This window comes from Dipodomys merriami, unplaced genomic scaffold (assembly GCF_024711535.1).
Source record: "Dipodomys merriami isolate MVZ:Mamm:240054 unplaced genomic scaffold, mDipMer1.0.p SCAF_2, whole genome shotgun sequence".
NCBI classification, from domain to species: Eukaryota; Metazoa; Chordata; class Mammalia; order Rodentia; family Heteromyidae; genus Dipodomys; species Dipodomys merriami.
Genome location: NW_027203381.1, coordinates 36,330,308 through 36,350,021, shown reverse-complemented (window position 1 = coordinate 36,350,021; position 19,714 = coordinate 36,330,308).

The window sequence follows — 19,714 nt, the reverse complement described above, 5'->3', positions numbered from 1 at the left end:
AGTCTTATTATAGCATTGAAAGAGAATTATTCACAATTTCCTGGAATGATTATTAAAATAATTTTTCTTTGTCTTAACTATATTTATGTGTAAGGTTGAATCCCCCCACATATCAAAACATATTACAATAAATTGTATATAGAAGCAGGAATGAGGATTCAGTTATTTAGTTGCTTTTTATTAAATCAAACATTAAATAGATATGTAAAAATTATACCAGTCTCTCTCTCTTTCTCTGTCTCCTTAGTTTTCTTTTTCTCTTTTTTATTTTTTGAGAGTACTGAGGATTTAACCTAGAGCCTTACATATTCTAGGCAAATGGTCTGTCCATTGAGACACTTCTAGCCTATTTGTTTGTATTTGTTTCTCAAATAGGGTGTCACTAAGTTGGCCTTAAACTCACACTTCTTCTGAGGAGTTGAGATTACAGCTGTGTGTCACCATGCCCAGCTCATGATACCACTCACTCTCTTTTTGGTTGGTTGTAGGGCTTGAACTCAGGATCTGGGTGCTGTTCCTGAGCTTCTTTGCCACTTGAGCCACAACTCTGCTTCCCCTTTTTTGGCTTGCAAACAAGAATTTCTTTTTGAAATTGAAGAGAATACAAAGGTAATTCTATTTGCTCCCACCTTACCTCTTCAGTACATATAGCAAGTCCTAGGCAGAACTTTCTCTGCCTCATGACAACAGGCGTGCTATGCTCACAGTATCTCATACTACATGGATTATAACAGGATATTGGAGGTTGGTTTTTCTGGAGTCCTACTTTACAGCAGCTCTTGAGGTCCAGGGGATAGCTTGCCTCCTCCCCCCTGTACAGGTGAAAAGCAAGAGCACCATACACTGATGTGGTGAGGAAATGGAGAGTCCACCCATATGCAATTGGTGTTTCTGGAATTATCATTAAGTTGTAGTAGTGGGGTTCCATAGATGGTGAAGACATACAGGTATCTCTTCTGTACCTTTTTCATTGACTCCCATCCAATTGCGGGGCAGGGATTTGCAACCTGATGTTCCAAGATGACAGCTCTGCCCCCAGTTCTGAATCTCCCTTGTCACATTCAATAACACAAATCCAGTGCTTCTCCAGGAACCTTTGCCTCTATGTATACATCACATCTATCCTGTTTTCTTTCCTGGGGTTCCAATCTGCAAGACAGCTTGATGCAAATTGGACACAGAGATACTGGCAGGACTGCAACCTCTGGATGATGTCATTAAGCACTCCGAGGAAAAGATCTGGCCAGATATTGGTGGATGGCCCAGGGATGCAAAGATCCATTTCTTTATCAGGAGAGCTGAGTAGAAAATCAGCACTGTGTTGGAATGCATTGAATTCACAGAGGTGAATACCAGTTTGTCACCCAAAGTACCACTCACCGTCAGGAATGGGGCATCTTTTGTGAGAAAAGCGGCGATGGCACAACAATGTCAAAGCAGGACTTGAGTAGCCAGAGCATGAGGATTTCATCAATTGCACACTTGGATCACGTGCCGGGGGTCCAACGTGACTGCATGATGCAGCTGAAGGAAGTCATTAGATTCATCATGCTGGTGGTCTGCTGCATTGGGCTTTCCCAGATGATATTGCCATGTTACGCATCCCAGGCATACAGTTTTCTCATGGCAGACACAGTATAAATGACTGATTCTCCTCCATTCATGGCGAGGCCACTTCCTGAGAGGTAAGTCACATTTCTAATAATTCTGAGTTTCTCAGTTTTTTTTTTTTGTTTGCTAGAGGAAAAACTACTTTCATGTCTGTATACCCTTGGCTTCACAGAGGAAGTCAGCCACATATTCTTCTTACTCAACTTTTTTTTATTTTTTTTTTGCCAGTCTTGGGCTTGAACTAAGGGCCTGGGCAATGTTCATGAGCTTCTTTTGCTCAAGGCTAGCAGTCTACCATTTGAGCCACACAGCACTACTTTCGGCTTGTTCAGTGTGTGTGGTACTGAGGAATTGAACCGAGGGCTTCATGCATGCTAGGCAAGAACTCTACCACTGAGCCACATTCCCAGCCCTTCTTACTCATTTTTAAGAGGTGGGAAAATACGTTTTGCTAAATTGTGTAATTTATGTGAATACAATAGATTTGATAGATTTTAGGTCATTAATAGATTGTGTTCAATATAGTAAGTTTCTCTGTTTGTTGCCGTGAGTATCTGAGAGGTGGGACACTGATGAAGGAAAGAAAGTTTTAGTTTGCAGCTTCAAAGGTGAGAGAGCCAGGCTCAGTTGGCCCATCTGGGCTGTGTCACGACATGGCTGGAAAGTGCAGGGACCACAGACACACGTGATTAATAGACCCTTCTCTGTCAGTAACCTGTGGCCCCAGGAGAATTTCTTCAGTCCCTCTGAAAGTCCCAATCACTTCTTAAAGTGCCAACCACCTCTTAACACCACCATTACATGGGAAGTCAAATTTCAGGACGAACTTTGGAGGGAGCACATTGTATTCAAACCACATCAGTAAGTATTAGTAGAAATAACCCACATAAAACTTGAAGTTCCTGGGGTTGGGTTATTTGCAAGAGTTGTGAAGAGGTTGATCGGAGAGTTATAGAACCACAGCTCTCTGTTACATCCCCAGTTTTTGTTACATGTTAGAACTCTGTTGTTTGGTCACTCTTGGATGCTAACAGTATGCTAGAATTTTGGGACAGAGGCTTGCTAGTAGAGTCTTTTAGCTCAGCTGGCTTTGAACTTACAATCCTTCTGCCTCAGCTTTATGAGTACTAAAATATTTTTAGAAGGTGTATTCTTGTCTTCATAATGTCTTTTTCCTATGCAATTTCCAAAGCTCTGTGTGGGCAGCTGAAAGTTGAATATTATCTTGGCATTTCTCTTCCTATTTCTTCGTACATCTATTTTAAAACATACTAAATTCTTAAAAAAATGGAGATCCTGCAGTGCATACTCACTCACAACCTGATTTGCCCCCATGTCATGAACACATTGTCATATCATGCAATATTTCCCCAAAGTGTGATTTGTAGAGATTGTATTAGCAGCTTCCTGTAAGACTTAGTGCAAGCCATTTCTGGTCCCTGCCACAAGTAAGATGTAGACAGGGGAATGGTGCTTTAGTGTGAATATGGTACTGTAACAATAAAGAGTGCACAGAGACCCAGGGGAGCTGTTGAAAATCTATTGAGGAAGCCTGCTTGCCAGTGTGGCACAGTGATGTGGGATTATGGAGGGAAGGATGGGAGGTGGTAGCATAAAACAGTAGAAGCCTGAATAGGAGAGAAGAAATGTAGAAATGGAGAGCTGTTAGTAAATCCAGGGAGTAATGCTTAGTGGATAACAATGTATTTACCATAAAATGAAAATATTCTCATTTGTATTTACATATCACTTTTTCCCAAAGAGGTTTGAGAGCAACCATAGCAACAGCTTTATATAAAAAAACAGTAATAGCAATAAATATAGTTGTACCAAATTGTCAACTCAGCTTAACCCTGAGTTTTTAAATCTTGTAGTGGCCATTCAGGAAAATTAAAAAAAAAGTATCACAAAAGATTGGATATTCTTTTGTTATTTTCAGTGTGAAGATAATTCTAGTTATTCCAAATTCCTTGTGTCTAAGAAGTACAGTCTTAATTTAAATAATAAAGGCATAAAGTCTCTGTCTGTTATGGCAATATCAAGAACAGATATTTTAAGACAGGCCTTTTAATTATTTATAATAAAGCATTTTCAAAATTATTCTCAATTGTAATATTTTAAAAATCCAAGACCGAATTTAATTGAATATTTCCTTTTCTCAGAAATGACTTCAGATTTTAAATACTTATGAATATGTTTTTAAATTTTAGAAGCATAAATATTTTGTATGTAACTTAATATAAGGATAATTGGTAGCAATCTTTACTATAAAAGTCAATTATTCAAAAAGCAATCTTTAAAATTTATCAATGCAGTTGCTTTGTTGTTCTGGAATGGTTTGTTTTCTGTTGCTAATAGTAGGATGCTTCAGAATGGGTAAATTTTAATTTAAAGAGGTTTACTGTAGTGCATGGATTCCAGAGGTTCAAGGTCAAGAGGACATATTTGGCAATATCTGTGCTAGAAGAATCTCTAGCTAGCTCAGGACATTATATAACAACATAATGAGAGAGAGAGACGGGAGGGGGGCTAGGGGAGACTATCCTGCTTTCTCTCCTTCTTATGGAATGATTAGGGTTCAGTTATGGTTTCTGCATCTCATGACCCCATCTCCTTATTTCCCAGCAACCTCCCCTTTCCCAAACACCATAGTTGGATTAAGTCTCCATCCTCTTAATACATCATAATGGTGATTAAATTTCAACACATGAAAAGTTGGGGGTCATACTCCAATCATGACCATACTACAGCATCTTCAGCCTTCATTTGTTTTTTTCTTCTCCCTCTCTCTTTTCCTTCCTTCCTTCCTTCCTTCCTTCCTTCCTTCCTTCCTTCCTTCCTTCCTTCCTTCCTTCCTCCTTCCTTCCTTCCTTCCTTCCTTCCTTCCTTCCTTCCTTCCTTCCTTCCTTCCTTCCTTCTTCCTTCCTTCCTTCCTTCCTTCCTTCCTTCCTTCCTTCCTTCCTTCCTTCCTTCCTTCCTTCCTTCCTTCCTTCCTTCCTTCCTTCCTTTCTGCAGTACTGGGGGTTGAACTCAGCCCTGAGCTTGCTAGAAAGGCATTTAACCACATGGGTCTTGCCTCTGGTCCACTTTTTGGTGCTGGTTATTTTTAAGGTAGAGTCTTGCTTTATGCCTAGTCTGTGATCTTTCTACTTGTGTTTCCCTGGGTTGCTGGCGATGATGAATTAAGTGCATCCCACGCTAGTTATTGACATATTGAGATGGAATCTTGTGAACTTTTATGACTGTGCTAACTTCAAACCGGGATCACCTGATTTCTGTCATCCAACTGTTCTTTCTTTAAATGTTCAATATTTTGATTTCTTTAATTACATTTCTTATTCTGAACTAAATATTTGCCATTCAAAAGTGATAGCATCTTTTTCATTCACTTATTAATTTAAGTAATTTATCTATCTATATAATTGTTACTATTGTGACTTAAACAAACAATTGTCTTTTAGATTTGAAAGGGAACTGAGGGATAATCAGTCCCTTACCCTGTTATTTTGATAGGAAAAATATAGATCAAGTGGGCAAGTGACCTGCCCTAAATTAGATGCTCATTTGTTGTGATCAGGTCGTACCTCACCAACTCCCACTCCAGAACTTTCTCTAGCTCATTGTAGCCATTTGCAGTTTCCTTCTTTTAAATCATGCTACACACAACTACTAAATAAAGTCTTGATACAGCTTTACCCATTCCACTTGTGGCTGACTATGGGCCGATGAAGAAGCACCATGTTCTAAGATCACACAGTGTATTTCTTCAGTGTACCTGTCTTCTCCCATATCATGCCCACATTCCAGTTAATGTAGAAAACTTTGTTATCCGCAGTTACTCTGTATGTTCTTCTAAACACACCATTGCCTTTAACGTTTTCCTCTTTCTACTCTGTTACTTTAGAAAGAAACCAATTCAAGCTTTAAAAGGGCTTTTGAGCTGTATTTCTTTTATATATATATATATATATATATATATATATATATATATATATATATATATATATATTTCTTTATGTTCTCGTGCATGAGCGTAGTTCCCATTCCTTTGAATTGATTTAATATTAATTTAAATGTTATTGTATGAAGTTTATCACAGTTTCAGGTTTTAATTTGTATTTTCCTTCCTACATTGTATAATCTTTGGTACAGAATTTATTCATACACCTATCTCCTATACAGTTTCATGTACTAAAGAGGAACTAAATAAATCTCCTACAATGAAATTAAGTATCATAAAAATACAATAAAGCTGAAAAGCATACATCACACTTAAGATGGTTTAGTATTTTTATTTTCTCTGAGTTTGTACTACTAAATTATTTAGAAATAACAAATGATTCCCCTTGGAAAGATTGTCTTAAAATCAATTTTAGCTTAGAATTTGAGGAAATATGTAAAGAAAGCTTTCAACTATATCTATAAGAGATGAAAAGCACAAAGTTACCTTCCATAGGATGATTTTACTGTAGGTATATGACTTAGACACATGACTTAGAGGTACATGGACAGACTACACACCTTGGTCTTCTCTCTTTTTTTCATCATGGGCCAATTATGTCTTTCTCTCCACGAGGAAGGGCACCAGTGACTCATAAAGTCACTTGTATTGACAAAGTTGGAGGCAGGCAAGAGAGGGTACATTTTGACCTTGCTTGCCTCTGTTTCATGTCTATTGTTATTCGTCAGTTTGCTGCTGCTATGATAAACTACCTGAGAAAACCCAGCTTCAGAGATTAGAAAGGTTTATTTTGGTTTATGGATTTAGAAGTTTTAGTGTATGGATTCTTTGCCAGGTTGTTTTTGGCCTTGCAGTGAGATGAATTTTTATGAACTATGTTGAAACCCATGAAAACAAGTTGCTTCAGAAGCAGCTGAAATAGGAGGCAGAAAGGCTGAGACAAAAGTGATGTCTGTCAGGTATCTGATGCAGTCTGCACCATTTACCATCCAGATGCACTTCCATCCTCCTTTGTACCTCTAAGCTACAATATCAGTCTCTATTGTTGTGATTGAAAAGAGATCGCTTTTTCCTTGCCCCAACAGGGAAATTGTAAATATAATCAATCTCTGAATATCCTTCAAAACCAAAACCTCTAACAGAACAAGACAAGATGTTTCTCTTATATGTCAGCTTGTGCCAAGGTTATAGAAGACATTCCTCATTTCCTTCTTTCATCACCCACTTTATCTCTTTATCTGTATCTTTTTACTAATTCCTTGTCTACTATTATGACCCTGATTGTCATCTTTCAGGGGTTTGAGACATTTAATTGCTGCATATATTTGGACTGTGGTTCTAGCAATTGTTTTTTCACTATTTCCTGGGTTTAACAGTTTGAGTACCAAGAGATAACCAAGGAATCTATTGGGTTGTAGACTTTCTCTTCCCTGGCCCTATTGTCTAGTGGTATCTTTAATTCTTCATGCTGATCACAGTCAGATTCCCTTACCCATCGTATTATTCAGAGGTCCCAGAGAATGGACTGAAGTAGACATGGAGGTCAAGAAATCTTGCAATCTTCTTTCTACAAGCTGAAAATGCAGAAAATTGGTGGTGTCATTCTAAACTGAGTCTAAAAGTCTGAGAGCCAGAGCTGATCGTATAAGTGCTATCTAAGTTGGAAGGTGTAAGATCCAGAAGGCTATAGATATTAAATCTCAGTCTGCAGACAGAAGATTGATATCTCAGTCAGTGAGGAAAAGAATTCTTTCTTTCTCTGCTTTATTGTTCTACTTGTTTGCTCCACAGGTAGTATTATGTCCACCCATATAAGGGAAATCTATTTATTTTTTTGGACTTTTAACGATATCTAATTTGGAAATCTTATAAAACATTTAACACTTGATACTTTTTCTTATAATTATATAAAGAAAATATAATGAACATTTTCACCAAGGCCCATTTAAGATGTCCCCCAAATCCAGTCTATTAATTTGAATGCTCATATTTTCTGGAACCAGCCTCACAGCCAACACTCAAAGCTAATGTTGAATAAGATACCTACCTGGGCAGCCCATGATCCAGTCAAATTGACATATCAAATGAATCATTGCATCATTATAGTAACTCTTCCTTGGTCTTATTTTTCCTGACAGGTGTCAAAAAATTTACTAGAACTTTCTAATTTTCTCCTAGATAAAACTATCTATTTTGAGAATCATTTAATTTAATTAAAAAATACTTAAGGGCTGGGATGTAGCTCAGTGGCAAAGTGACTGCCTCACAAGTGTAGTGTCCTGGGTTCGATCCTTAGTACTAAAGAAGAAAAAGACAAAAAATATAGTTTTAAAAAACCCAAACAAAAATACTTAAGCTTCCAGAAATGGGAAGCACACATTCTGTAAGTCACTCACTGAGAAAAAGAGAAAAATAAGATTCCTATCTACATCCTTGTGTGGAGATTTGGGGGACACAGCTCTCTCACCCAGAGTACATACCACATGCAGAAAGCTGGTGCTCTAGGTATTGTTTTTAGGCTACTGCCTTAGTGGTGTCTCTAACAGACCATCACATCATTTTTAGCAGCCCCTTTTAGCTCTGTTAAGCTCATGGGGCATCCAGTAGAGTCTATGGTGGCACACATATTATACCTCATTTACCATTAAATGAGTCCCTTGATCCAGGTAGCATTGGGGGGGATTCATATTGGCACCTTAGGATATTTTGAGTGTTCTAACTGGTGGTGCTGGGGATGGCACCAAAGAGAAACTTTATTTATAATGAAATCTCCAGCAAGACAAATTGCTGACCTGTCTGTGGTGAGAGAGGTCTATTGCAATCAATTGATATTGAGCAGATGCTGATTCCTGCTATAGCATTTAAGAAATTCAGTTGTTTTATTCGTCATTATAAGCAAATAATGAAGGAAAATAATGGATAAAGAACAGAAGTTTAGGTTGGCTCCCAGTACTGAATATTCCAGTCCAAGATCAAGTGATATTACTTCTTTGGACCTCTAGCGTTAGCAGAGGCTGGAGTACAAGACAGAGAAAGCCATTCACTTTGTGACTTGTGGAGTAAAGAAAAACTAAGATTGTCCCACAATCCCCTTCCCAAGGAACTAAAGAATCTCCTACTTCTAATAGGTCCTTCCTCTCCAAAGTTTCCTTTTCCTCTAAGAGTACCTCCCTGGGGATCAAGACTTCAACATAGGAGTCTTTTAAATACATGTGGATATACTTACTCAAATCGTAGCAATCTATTTCGATAAGGACTCATGTAGCTGGAGTTGGGCATTGCCTGTACTATTGTGATTATGACAACTCTGTTCATGGATCCATTGTACCAGCACTGGGAAGGCAGGGCTGAGACACAAACCCATAGCTATCCTGTCCATGTGGTTGTTGAGTTTCCTGTGAGGTGGCTGCTTTGGAAACAGAAATACCTGCACTCTTCCTACCACTGTCACAGGATCACTTATACCCTTCATCAGAGGTCTTCTTTCCCTTACATTTTCAACCATAGTATTTATGGGTCTATTCTTGAACAAACTCAAACCCTTGATTACTGCCTAGGGAACATCACATATCCATTTCTCAGGCTACTTTTCCCTCCTTGCAGTGAATAAACAAATGTATTTTATGGAAGCTTTATGCCTGATAGCAATTACCTATGTTATTGTCTTCTGGAACTTCTCTTCAGGTGTGTAATGGGACTGAAGGGTATTTTCCTCTAGACCTTACATATCAAGTTAGCTCATCTGTGAACCAGGCCTAGGTCATTTTCTCACTTATCAATTGTTCATAAGGAAATCCCTTCCAACCAGTTGTGTGAGTTAATTAAGAGGTATTTTCTCAATGGAGATAGGTGACACAGGAATAGGAGCCACTTATCAATCATCTAGTCACATGATTTACACTTTCTGGAACATCGATATTTAATTCTAAACATAGCATTTCTGCTGTGTGACTCTGAGATTATTATTATGATGATTTGGTGGTAATACTTCCTTCTTCACGGAAAACTCTAGTTACAGAGGCACATTAAATCCTATGATCCAAGACATTTTTTAATTAGATAACAATAATTGTTGTTTTAAATAGAGAGTGATCCCAAGTGCTGAGGGATGGCTTGATTTACAATGTAACGAATGTACCACAACTCTTCTATTGGGACTTGCTGGAAATTCTGCACAGCATCTTTATTCATGATAGATATACATAGTACACATCACACATGCTGAGTGCTATGGTTTGGATAAATGTACCTCAAAGGTCCATGTTTTAAGAGCTTTATCATCAGCATGTGGTTTTATTGGGAAGTGGTTAGAGTCTCACAAAGTGGGGCCTAGTGGGAGGAAGTTAGGTCATTGGCGGAAATATTTTTTACTTCATCCCTTACTTCTTTCTCTTTTGCTTCTCAGTTGCCAAGTGATGAGCAACTTGCTCTACTAGGTGTTCCTTCCTTTTGCTACTTTGTTTCAAGACCCAATAGCACTATGTCAACTGAGCATGGACTAAAACCTCTGAAATGGTAAGCCCCAAATAACCTTTTTTTCTTTTCAAGTTCATAATTTCAGGGATTTTTGTCACAATGATGGGAAACTGATGAATGCATTGAGTCAGGTGACAGAGGTAAGGTAGTCACATGTTAGCCTGGACTTGATGTAGATCTTTGTCGTGGTCTGGGCTTCAAATGAGTGTCTTGATTGTAGGAGATGTGGGGCACAAGAACACATCATTTTTCAAATGGGGAACATTCAATATCTTCAGACTACTGTGCCCTCCAAACCTTCACTGATTATTAAATTTTCATAGGATTTATGTCTGACTTGGCTCAGCATATGTAATAAAGGGAAACACTTTCTGCTTTGCAGGACAAATTAGCCTGATGTAATAAAGTGAACAGGTATGATGACTCTAAGAATGTCAAGATAATCAAAGTCTCTATGGAGCTATGACAACAAAAGTTAACAGCATTTACATGGACCTTGGGTAAGACATTGAATATTCTCTATCTTTTGCAGAAAGGCGATCTGTGTTTGATCTTTCTTTTTTCTCTCTCTCTTTTTTATTTTTATTTTTATTTTATTTTTAATTTTAATTTTTATTTTTTGTGAACATACAGTACAGAGAGGTTACAATTACATGGGCAAGATAATGAGTACATTTCTTATCAAGCATTGCAGCCTCCTCCTTTGTTTACCCTTCACATCCCTTCCCTGCCTCCCCCGGCTTCCCCCATCCAATCTCCCTCCCCCCCCCCCCGCACCAAAGTTGTAAAGTTCGTTTTCGACATGACAACTTGTACTTCTCATAGTTGCAACGGGTCCGCTTGTATCCTTAAACGACTTGTTTTTCCCCATCTCCTCCACAAATTATACTGACATTAAATATAGTGAAAGCAGGGGTTATACTGTGGGGGAGGGGCATACAAAGCAACAAAGAAATAATCTTATAAATGCGTTAGAAACAAATGCATGAAAGAAAAAAAACATTTAAATACATATCTAAGGGTTTGATCTTTCTTTTTGAAGGAGAAGTACACATTGACCAGATCAAAATCCACACATGAAATCTCAGAGGTTGTGTTGATTTGCTGTGCAAAGACATCATCATATCTGGCTAGCTGTCACTTGAGAAAGACTGTATCAGCCTGTGACCAGGGATGTGATGGGAAATATCACTTTGACATCACTAAAGTCTGAATAATTGAAACTACTCCTGGGTTATAATATGACTTCTGACCTAGCATCTTAGAAACAGATGGAAGTAGTTTCAGAGATTTTGACTTGTCTTTTTAAAAAAATACATATCATAATGCTCTTGACACTACAACTAACAATACTAATGCCACTTTGATCCACCCCAAACATAAACCAAGTAATCTAGGAAATAAACACAGTCAAGTCTGTGATCCTCTTTGGAGTCACTGAAAAACTGACATAGTTATGGAAGTTTATGTGTCACCTGGTCTCCATACACTCTAACTGGAGGATCATGACTGGTTTCAAATGAGAGTTCAGACCCAGTGTCTTACAGAAAAGTTTGAGAAAATTTCTAGTATGTATTTCCCTAACAAAAGGTGGCAAGCTTCTCTTTCTTTAAGAAGACCAGAGGAATATTTACCATACATTCTTGTAGCAGTTATATATGGTGATTCCTACATAATTCTTATAGTCTTTCTTCAACCAAGATGCTCTATCTGCAAACTCATATGAGTCGGGAATTACATGGGCACTCATGATTTCCTACAAAGGCAGATATTGTCACCATCTGCTTTCTTATTCTCCAGTGTTTGAAGCACACAAATTGAATACCACTCTGGTCAGCTAGTCAGCTATCTCATTCCTACATATAAATAACCTACTAGCCATTGTTATTGATCTCTGCAGTTCAGGTCTTCTCCTTGCAATCGTAGTCTTCATTCATAGTATGGTGATAACATCCACCTTGTCACAGAAAGCCAAGTGCACAACTGGCTTCTTCCATTCCCAAATCCTATCATCTCCAGAAATGTTATAGAACCTTGAGAGAAAAGTGTGCTTTTGGCCTATCCTGGTTATCATAGCATAGTGGTAGTTTCCAGGATTTTACATTTTATGTCCATTATAACATCTGCATATGCCAAGACTTCTGACTCCTTTCTTAACACTGGACCCAAAAGTTCTGTCATTTCTGCTTCCTTTTCTGTAGACTTCTATTTCATCAGGATTCAAGGAACATCCTATTAGTATCTAGCTCCAGTGTTCTTACCCAAACTTCATTCCTAAGCAGAGGTATATATGCCATTTTAGTGAATTATTCCTTAACCTATTTTATATTTTAGGTTATCACTTTCCCAACAACCTCAAAATTTCCATTTACCTCTGCTCCTTTGATTACTGTTAATTTAATCAGCCATGTCCTAAAATGTCTTCAACATTTGAATTACTCTATCCCAGAGTGTTACTGTTAACATGTGCTAGCTAATACCGGATATTAAACCACAGGGGACACTGGAACATCTTGAAGAAAGCAAGTTACCTGCTTCAGGTATGTTTTAGGGTGGCCTCCATAGAAGTTGATGTCATTCTTCTCTGTTAAGGAAACTACAGCTGCCTTGTTATGCTGGGTCTTCAAGATTCTGCAGCCTTCCACCTCAAGGACCCATATCCTATGGTTCCATGTGCAACTTTCTTTCGATCATTCTCTTCACTGTGGCATAGAAGAGCTGTTTAAGACTGTGTGTTTAGCTCTGCCATGTTTACAGTTGGATCTTGGGCTTGATTTTCCAGCACAATCTTTCCTGCTGCTTTAGAAGTCAAGAGTCACTTGGAAACTGTAACAAGGCTTTCTGGCTTTAACAGTGTACCTTGAGCTGGAAGTAGGCCAGGCCGGCTTGAGAAATGCAGCCTGAAAGTATCTTTTGATGCAGAGCAAGGAAGGGTGAGAAAGGAATCTGAGAGCCAACTAGCCAGCCAGACACAGCAGGAATGTCAGGCCTGGGAAAGGGTGCAGTAGTGACTTCTGAGAATCTGTCCTGGTAGCTGCCAAGAGAACCTCATGCTGGGGGCTGATGCCTTGGCTCTGTGCCTATGCTTCAGTGAGCAGAGGGGCCACCAACTAGCAGACAGATCTAATGACCAAGAGAGTATATGGGTGAATGTTCTATTTCATCTCTCTATGCAGAGTGTCTAAGAAAGTTTCACTTAGAAGACCAAATGGAATGTTGCAAAGAAATACATGGAATAAACAATGAACACATAGTTAGGTCTGCTGAGTGGGTGGGTGTAAAGAAATAAAGCCATGATTTTCTTCATAGACTTCATAAACCCACTTGCATTTGTGGGGGATAAATCATCATGTCTATTGTTATGAGGTACAACCTAGTCATGTTGACTGAGCCTTGCTAAGTTTTGGAGATAATGATGTACTGTGGTTCAGCAGATTATGTGGACAGAAAAGCACAGAAGATCACTATAAACAAAAACTTCTTTGTAGCAGACTATAAAGAAGGAGACTGAGATCTGTCTTATGAGCTTGGACATATCAGGAAGAAATGTACACTGTTTTTTAGGTATTTGACATAATGGAGCTGTGGATCCAGGTGCAACATTAACTGATGTTGTAAACTGGGAACACTGTTTTTTGGCACCTCCTTTAATCATTTTGAGTTTTGAAGAAGACTGGCCATCATACCATCCCTAAGTTAAAATGGAACAGTCAGGGCATTGGATCAACATGGTGACTTTTAATTTTATCAAGTCTTTTCTGCTATAGAACAAATCTATAACTGTTACTTATAAGGCAATCTTCAAGAATTGAGTCTTAAATAAATTCTGGCAGAATCACTACTATGCAAGTTTTTTCCATACTAGCATTTGTTAATGTCTTATGAAAGAGATAGAAAGTCAGAGCTCCAGTGTCTCAGTTGATTAGTCAGTGTAACTCAGTGTAACTTACCAGCAGCTGAACTCTTAGTGTTGAGAAAACAAACAAGACATGTCACACCAGAAACCTACTTATTTTTCAGTGGAAACATGCAACTTTGGAAACGCAACAACAAACTATTCAGTCTACTTGAGAGATCAAAAAAGCTTTTTCAAATACCAAGGTATCCCCCAAATATCAAGGTATTACATTAGCTGAGATATAGTTTTGTAGAAAGGCCCAGGGAACAGGGGAAAACATGGCTTATTTGAGGAGACAAAAATTCAGTAGGGTTGGGGTATAGACCTAAAGACAAACAAGGTAATGGAATTTTAGTTTCTTTATTTCTTTGGTTATTTTATTTTTTTCTTTAAATAGTTGTACAAAGCAGTTTTAATTCAGTATGTCAGTTTTTTAGTAAAATGTGTTACCACTTTGTCATTATTTTTCCCCATGTGTTTCAACCTCAAGTTGGAATTCCTCCCTTCAAGTTACATTATTCCATTTTCACACGTGTACATTGAATATTAGGTCTGTATTCACTTACCATTGAGAAGAATGGTAACGATACTTTAAACTCTTACCTTATTAGAACTATCAATACTTGAAAGCTTAAATTCGATTAGGCATACATTTATTAAGACAAGGTTAATGACCACATATACGTTAGGATCATATCCAAATGGTGGGACATATTTTCTTACTGTTATTATACAAATTGGAAAGAGCCTTAAGAAGAACACAGTGCTTCATGGATGCAGAAATTTGTTCCTGCGTTTATTTATTCAACAGTAAGTGTTTCTTTTTGGGTTTATGAAGATGAACAAATCACAGACTTATAAAGTAGTCAAATTCAGATAGATGGAAGATAGAATGATGGTAGCCAGGAATTAGGGCAGGGGAGAAAGTAGAGTTGTTTAACGGTTTCAGTGTTGTTGAGATGAAAACTTCCTTGTGAATGATGTTGCAGTGAATTTTAAGTGTTCTTCAAAGGCCCGTGTGTTAAAGAACCAGTAACTAGCTTGATGCTACTGGTAAGTGGTGGGCTTTAGTAAGAGGGCTTCTAGATTTTGGGGATACTGGTATAAAAGTTCCTTTTTGTCTTCCTTTTGCATCACAGCCATTAAGTTGGTAGTTTTGCCACTTACTCAGGCTACAATGTGCTACTTCACAGTACAAAAGCTATAGAGCCAATCAGTCAGTGAGTGAAAACTCCAATCTGTGAACCAAAATGTCACTTTCTTCCATTTATCTGATGATTGCTTCAGGTATTTGGTACTGTCTTAGGAAGGTGACTAACACAAAGGAGAACGATGATGTTTTAACAACTGGAAGGTCCTAGAAATCCCTGAATGGTACACTTAAAAATGGTAAGGTAGAGCTGGGAAGGTGGCTCAGCGGTAGAGTGCTTGCCTTGCATGCATGATGCCCTGCGTTCAATTCCTTAGCACCACATAAGCAGAAAAAGCTGGAAGTGGTACTGTGGCTCAAGTGGTAGAGCGCTAGCCTTGAGCTGAAGAGCTGAGGGACAGTACCTAGTCCTGGAGTTTAGGCCCCACGACCCCCCCAAAAAAAAAGAAAAAAGAAAAAAAAGAAAAAGTAAGGTAGAAGGCAGGCACAGTGGCTCTGCAATCTCAGCTATTTGGAAAGGTGGATATGAGTTTGAGGACAGCTTGTGTGACTTCATCTTGACCAATAGCTAGATGTTGTGATGCAATCCTGTTATCCCGTGACACAAAGAAGCACAGGTAACACAAGGAGGATCACAGTCCAGCTAGCATAGACATAGAAAGCAAGACCTTCTAGAGAAAATAACCAACACAAATAAGAAGTAAAGTACAGTTCAATCTTTGTAAAGAAAGAAAAAACAATGGTAAGGTGGTAAACAATTATGCTATTATATGTATTTTACTACAATTACAAATAAAAAAGAGAAAAGAACAAGGGAAACAGAGGACTAATTTCAAAAAGTAAGAAGTACAGAACTTAGACCATTTGCAATGGTCTAGGTAAGAGCAACAGTGGCTAGGACCATGTAAGTAGCAGGGGAAACAGAGGAGATGGCTGGCCTTGTATGTCAGAGCTGGTCAGTGCTGGTCACCTCATATGTTTCAACCTAATGAAAAGGCGAGGAAAGACAAATTCTTTAATGAAGTCCCAAGAGAATGTACATTCTTACCATTTAAGTGAAATTGCAAAATATCTCCTGGGGCACTGGCTCTCAAACTAATAATCCAAATAGCAAATATTTTCCATTTTCAATCATCTTAGGTCAATTTGAAAACAGCTTTTTCTTTCTTTTTTTTTTTTTATTGAAGGAAAGGCTCATATTATCTTCACTTTGTTCAGTCTGATGTTTAGCTGCCAAAATTGCCCTCAGTACTCACTTGCCTTTTGTGTTTCAAAAACGGAGGAAAGTTTCCATTTCTCTGTTTCATCCTGAATGCTTTCAAAAAACTTGGGTAGTGCCCAATGTGGGTCCCAGAATTTACTTCATCATTTCAGCTCTAGTTCTGGATGTTGGCAGACATCAGATGCCAACTTCCCTCTCCAATACGGATCAAAATCCCACAGGGGCCTTTGGCACCACTACCAGCTGACCTGTCTCTGATCTGAGAATGTTTAACTTTTTTTTTAACGAAGCGATAGAACAAAACGAACATGTTTTAATCACTTATAATTAACTAGGACTTCAATAAAACTCTCTCATTCAAATACACAAATAATGTTCAGACGTGACTGTATATTAAAAAAAATCCCTCAAATAAATAGTTGAAAGGGAAATTTGAAGTGGAGTTCACAATGATTTTGATTCAGTTTATTTTGATCCAGGACTCCCTTAATAAAATTTAGAATAATCAAAATTAACAAATTAAATCAAAGTGAGTCCCTCTAGGAACAATTACGCAACATAATAATAATGTCAAATTAAGTTGGTTGATAGCTAGTGTTCTGAATATATTTCCATTTATATTTCTGGAAAACATTTTTTCCCAGAATTTGGAAGTATGTGGATGTGTGTGTGTGTGCATGTGTGCACGCACGTGCACGCACAAGGATTTGAGCTCAATCTTAGGTGCTGTCACTGAGTTTTTCAGCTCAAGGATAGCATTCTACCATCTGAGACACAGTTCCACTTCTAGCTTTTTTGGTGGTTAATTTAATTGGTGACAAAAGTCTCACAGACTTTCATGCCCAGGTTGGCTTTGACCATGATCTTGAGACCTCAGCCTCTGAACAACCATGTTGACAGGCACGAGTCACCAAGGTCCAGCTAGATTTTGCAATTATTTCAAGCAAAGGAATGAATTAAGGGATACTATATAATTTGCCACTGGTGATCAGGTGTTATGATTTTCACTTTGCATGGGCCCTTTCTGTTTTCTTCAGCAAAGATAGTTAAATATTTCTGAGTATGATGATGGAATTGAGGTAGAAGAACTTGTCAGCCAATGAAAAAAAATACTCAGAATAAGAAAACAAACAAAGGTAAAGAAAGTATGGTAACCTTCTAAACAGGACAGGTTTTTGAAAGAAGGTTACAGTAGACCAAACTGGAAGGAGCCAATGTCTGTTCCTAGACTCTGAGATTCCAAGGGCATGGGAGACTGACTCTTCTCCACTGAGTGAGTGTGAGGAAATAATGTTGCTAGGGTAAACCAATGGTTATGACAGAAAGAAGACGGAAAGAAGTACAACAGTAGTGGACTTCTCCTTTGCCATTGATGGAAATAGATGTCCTCAAACAATGGAATATTTCTGGGGAATTTCACCAGAAATATTCGCCAAGGGACAAGCAACATCCTTATGGAGAATGAAGAAACAAAGAGTGAGACCTCGTTAGGCACAATGCACACATTGTGCCCCAAAATATTCAGCCCCTATTTTCCTTGGGAAGCTTGGTAGGTGAAAAAATACACACTTGACATACTTCATAGCAGAAATTAGAAAGTGAGGCTCTTAGCACTAGGCAGGTAAGGTGAATCACTATGGTGGTCAGTGGATAGTGAGAATGAGATACTTCCAGTCTTAATTTTCCTTATTTCTGCTTGACAATATTTTCAAATGGATATTTAGAGTGTAGGGTAACAAATCCCCTATGGTTAACAAAAATGTTCCAGTATAAAAATGTCCCCAAATAACAAATGTTAAGTTCTGTAGGCCAAACCAAACATATCTGTGTCCAGATCTTGCCAGTGGTCTGCTGATGTGTGGTCCCTATTTTAGATCCAGAGAGGGTGGCTTACATTCTGTCTTTGGGATTCAGTAGTAAAGCTCTCTAAACCTCTATTTTCTCATTCATAAAATGGTGGTTGGAATAACACTTCATTTTCACTTACGTTAGAAAAGGATTAGACAGACTTCTCATGGCATTACATGAATGCATGTTAAATAGCCTTTTCAGTGTCTGCTATCTTAGGAGCATTCAACAAATTATTCTTCTATAGGTTACAAATATGTTTTTTTTCCCAAAGTTTCTTCCAAAAATAATCAAAGAGATGTATCATCTTAGAAGTGGAAAAAAATTACTGTGTTCACAAGGATCTTTTAGGTGAGGTGTGTATGATAGTCTAGAAGAGGCATGGGGCTAGGACCCTTTCCTTCTTCAGTTGCTCTGGCTTAGTGTCTTCTTTTCAGACCCACTGGTACTATAGATGCATGAATGTCTTAAGAAATATACACCAAGAGAAGACCTTTCTAGGGGTGGGGAACCATTTTCCTCCCAAAAGCCAGTTGTGTCTATCTATCTATCTATCTATCTATCTATCTATCTATCTATCTATCTATCTATCTATCTATCTATCTATCTATCTACATACATACATATAACAATTTTAATATAGGCAGACGGATCTCTTGGGCAGCTGACAAGAAGTATATGTGCCTGTCCTATCAAGCACCAAACGATTTTATAGGCTTTCTATGGCCTAATGGCAGAATGTTCCCCACCCCTGCAAGTGCAGACTTCAGTACCTAAAAGCATTTCTTAAAGTAACTCTCCAAGTCATTCTCTGCTCGATATAGTGCAAAGAGTATCAGATACACTCAGTTCTTTTCCTCTTGAAAGATCTAAGATATATTCCAATGATGACCACAGAGATTTTATATTCATATAAGGCAGGCCACACAGAAAGTGAAATAAATCAATGAAGCCCAAAAGAAGTCAGGGCAGAAATGCATGCATTTATCCACAAGAGAACAGTCTGGTGCTTACTACATGAAGGGAAAATAATTCTGCTTTTTCCTACCAATCCAATGGCTCATGAATTTTTGAAAATCAAATAATTGGAAGAAAATCTTTGGTTATCTCACAGGAGACAAAGGTTCTCATACATAGAGAAGAGAGTGTTCAATTTACAGTGTGAAAGCTGAGCAAAGATTTGCAGAAGGGAAAGTCTAAAGGCTGATGAATAGATTTTACATAGAAGGATAGGATCTTAGGGAAGAACTGAGGTGTGACTAGGGACTTCTGTGACTTGAATGATGTGAAGTAATGTTTTGTTGAGCTCTCCAGATTTAGTTCTCTTCAGGCAGAGTATCCCACAGAGTTAGGAGAAGTTTCCTATCTTCTAGCTTGATACTTATTTATCTTGCTATTTCATGATGCTTTTAGTTTTTAGCTTTTAAGTCAACACGTTCTTCTATTCTTTTTTATAATCTTTCTCAGGTATGGTTTATTTACAATCCTACTCAGATAGGGTTTTCTTAACTTCTATACTGATTCCAGGAATGAGAACTCTGGAGAAGA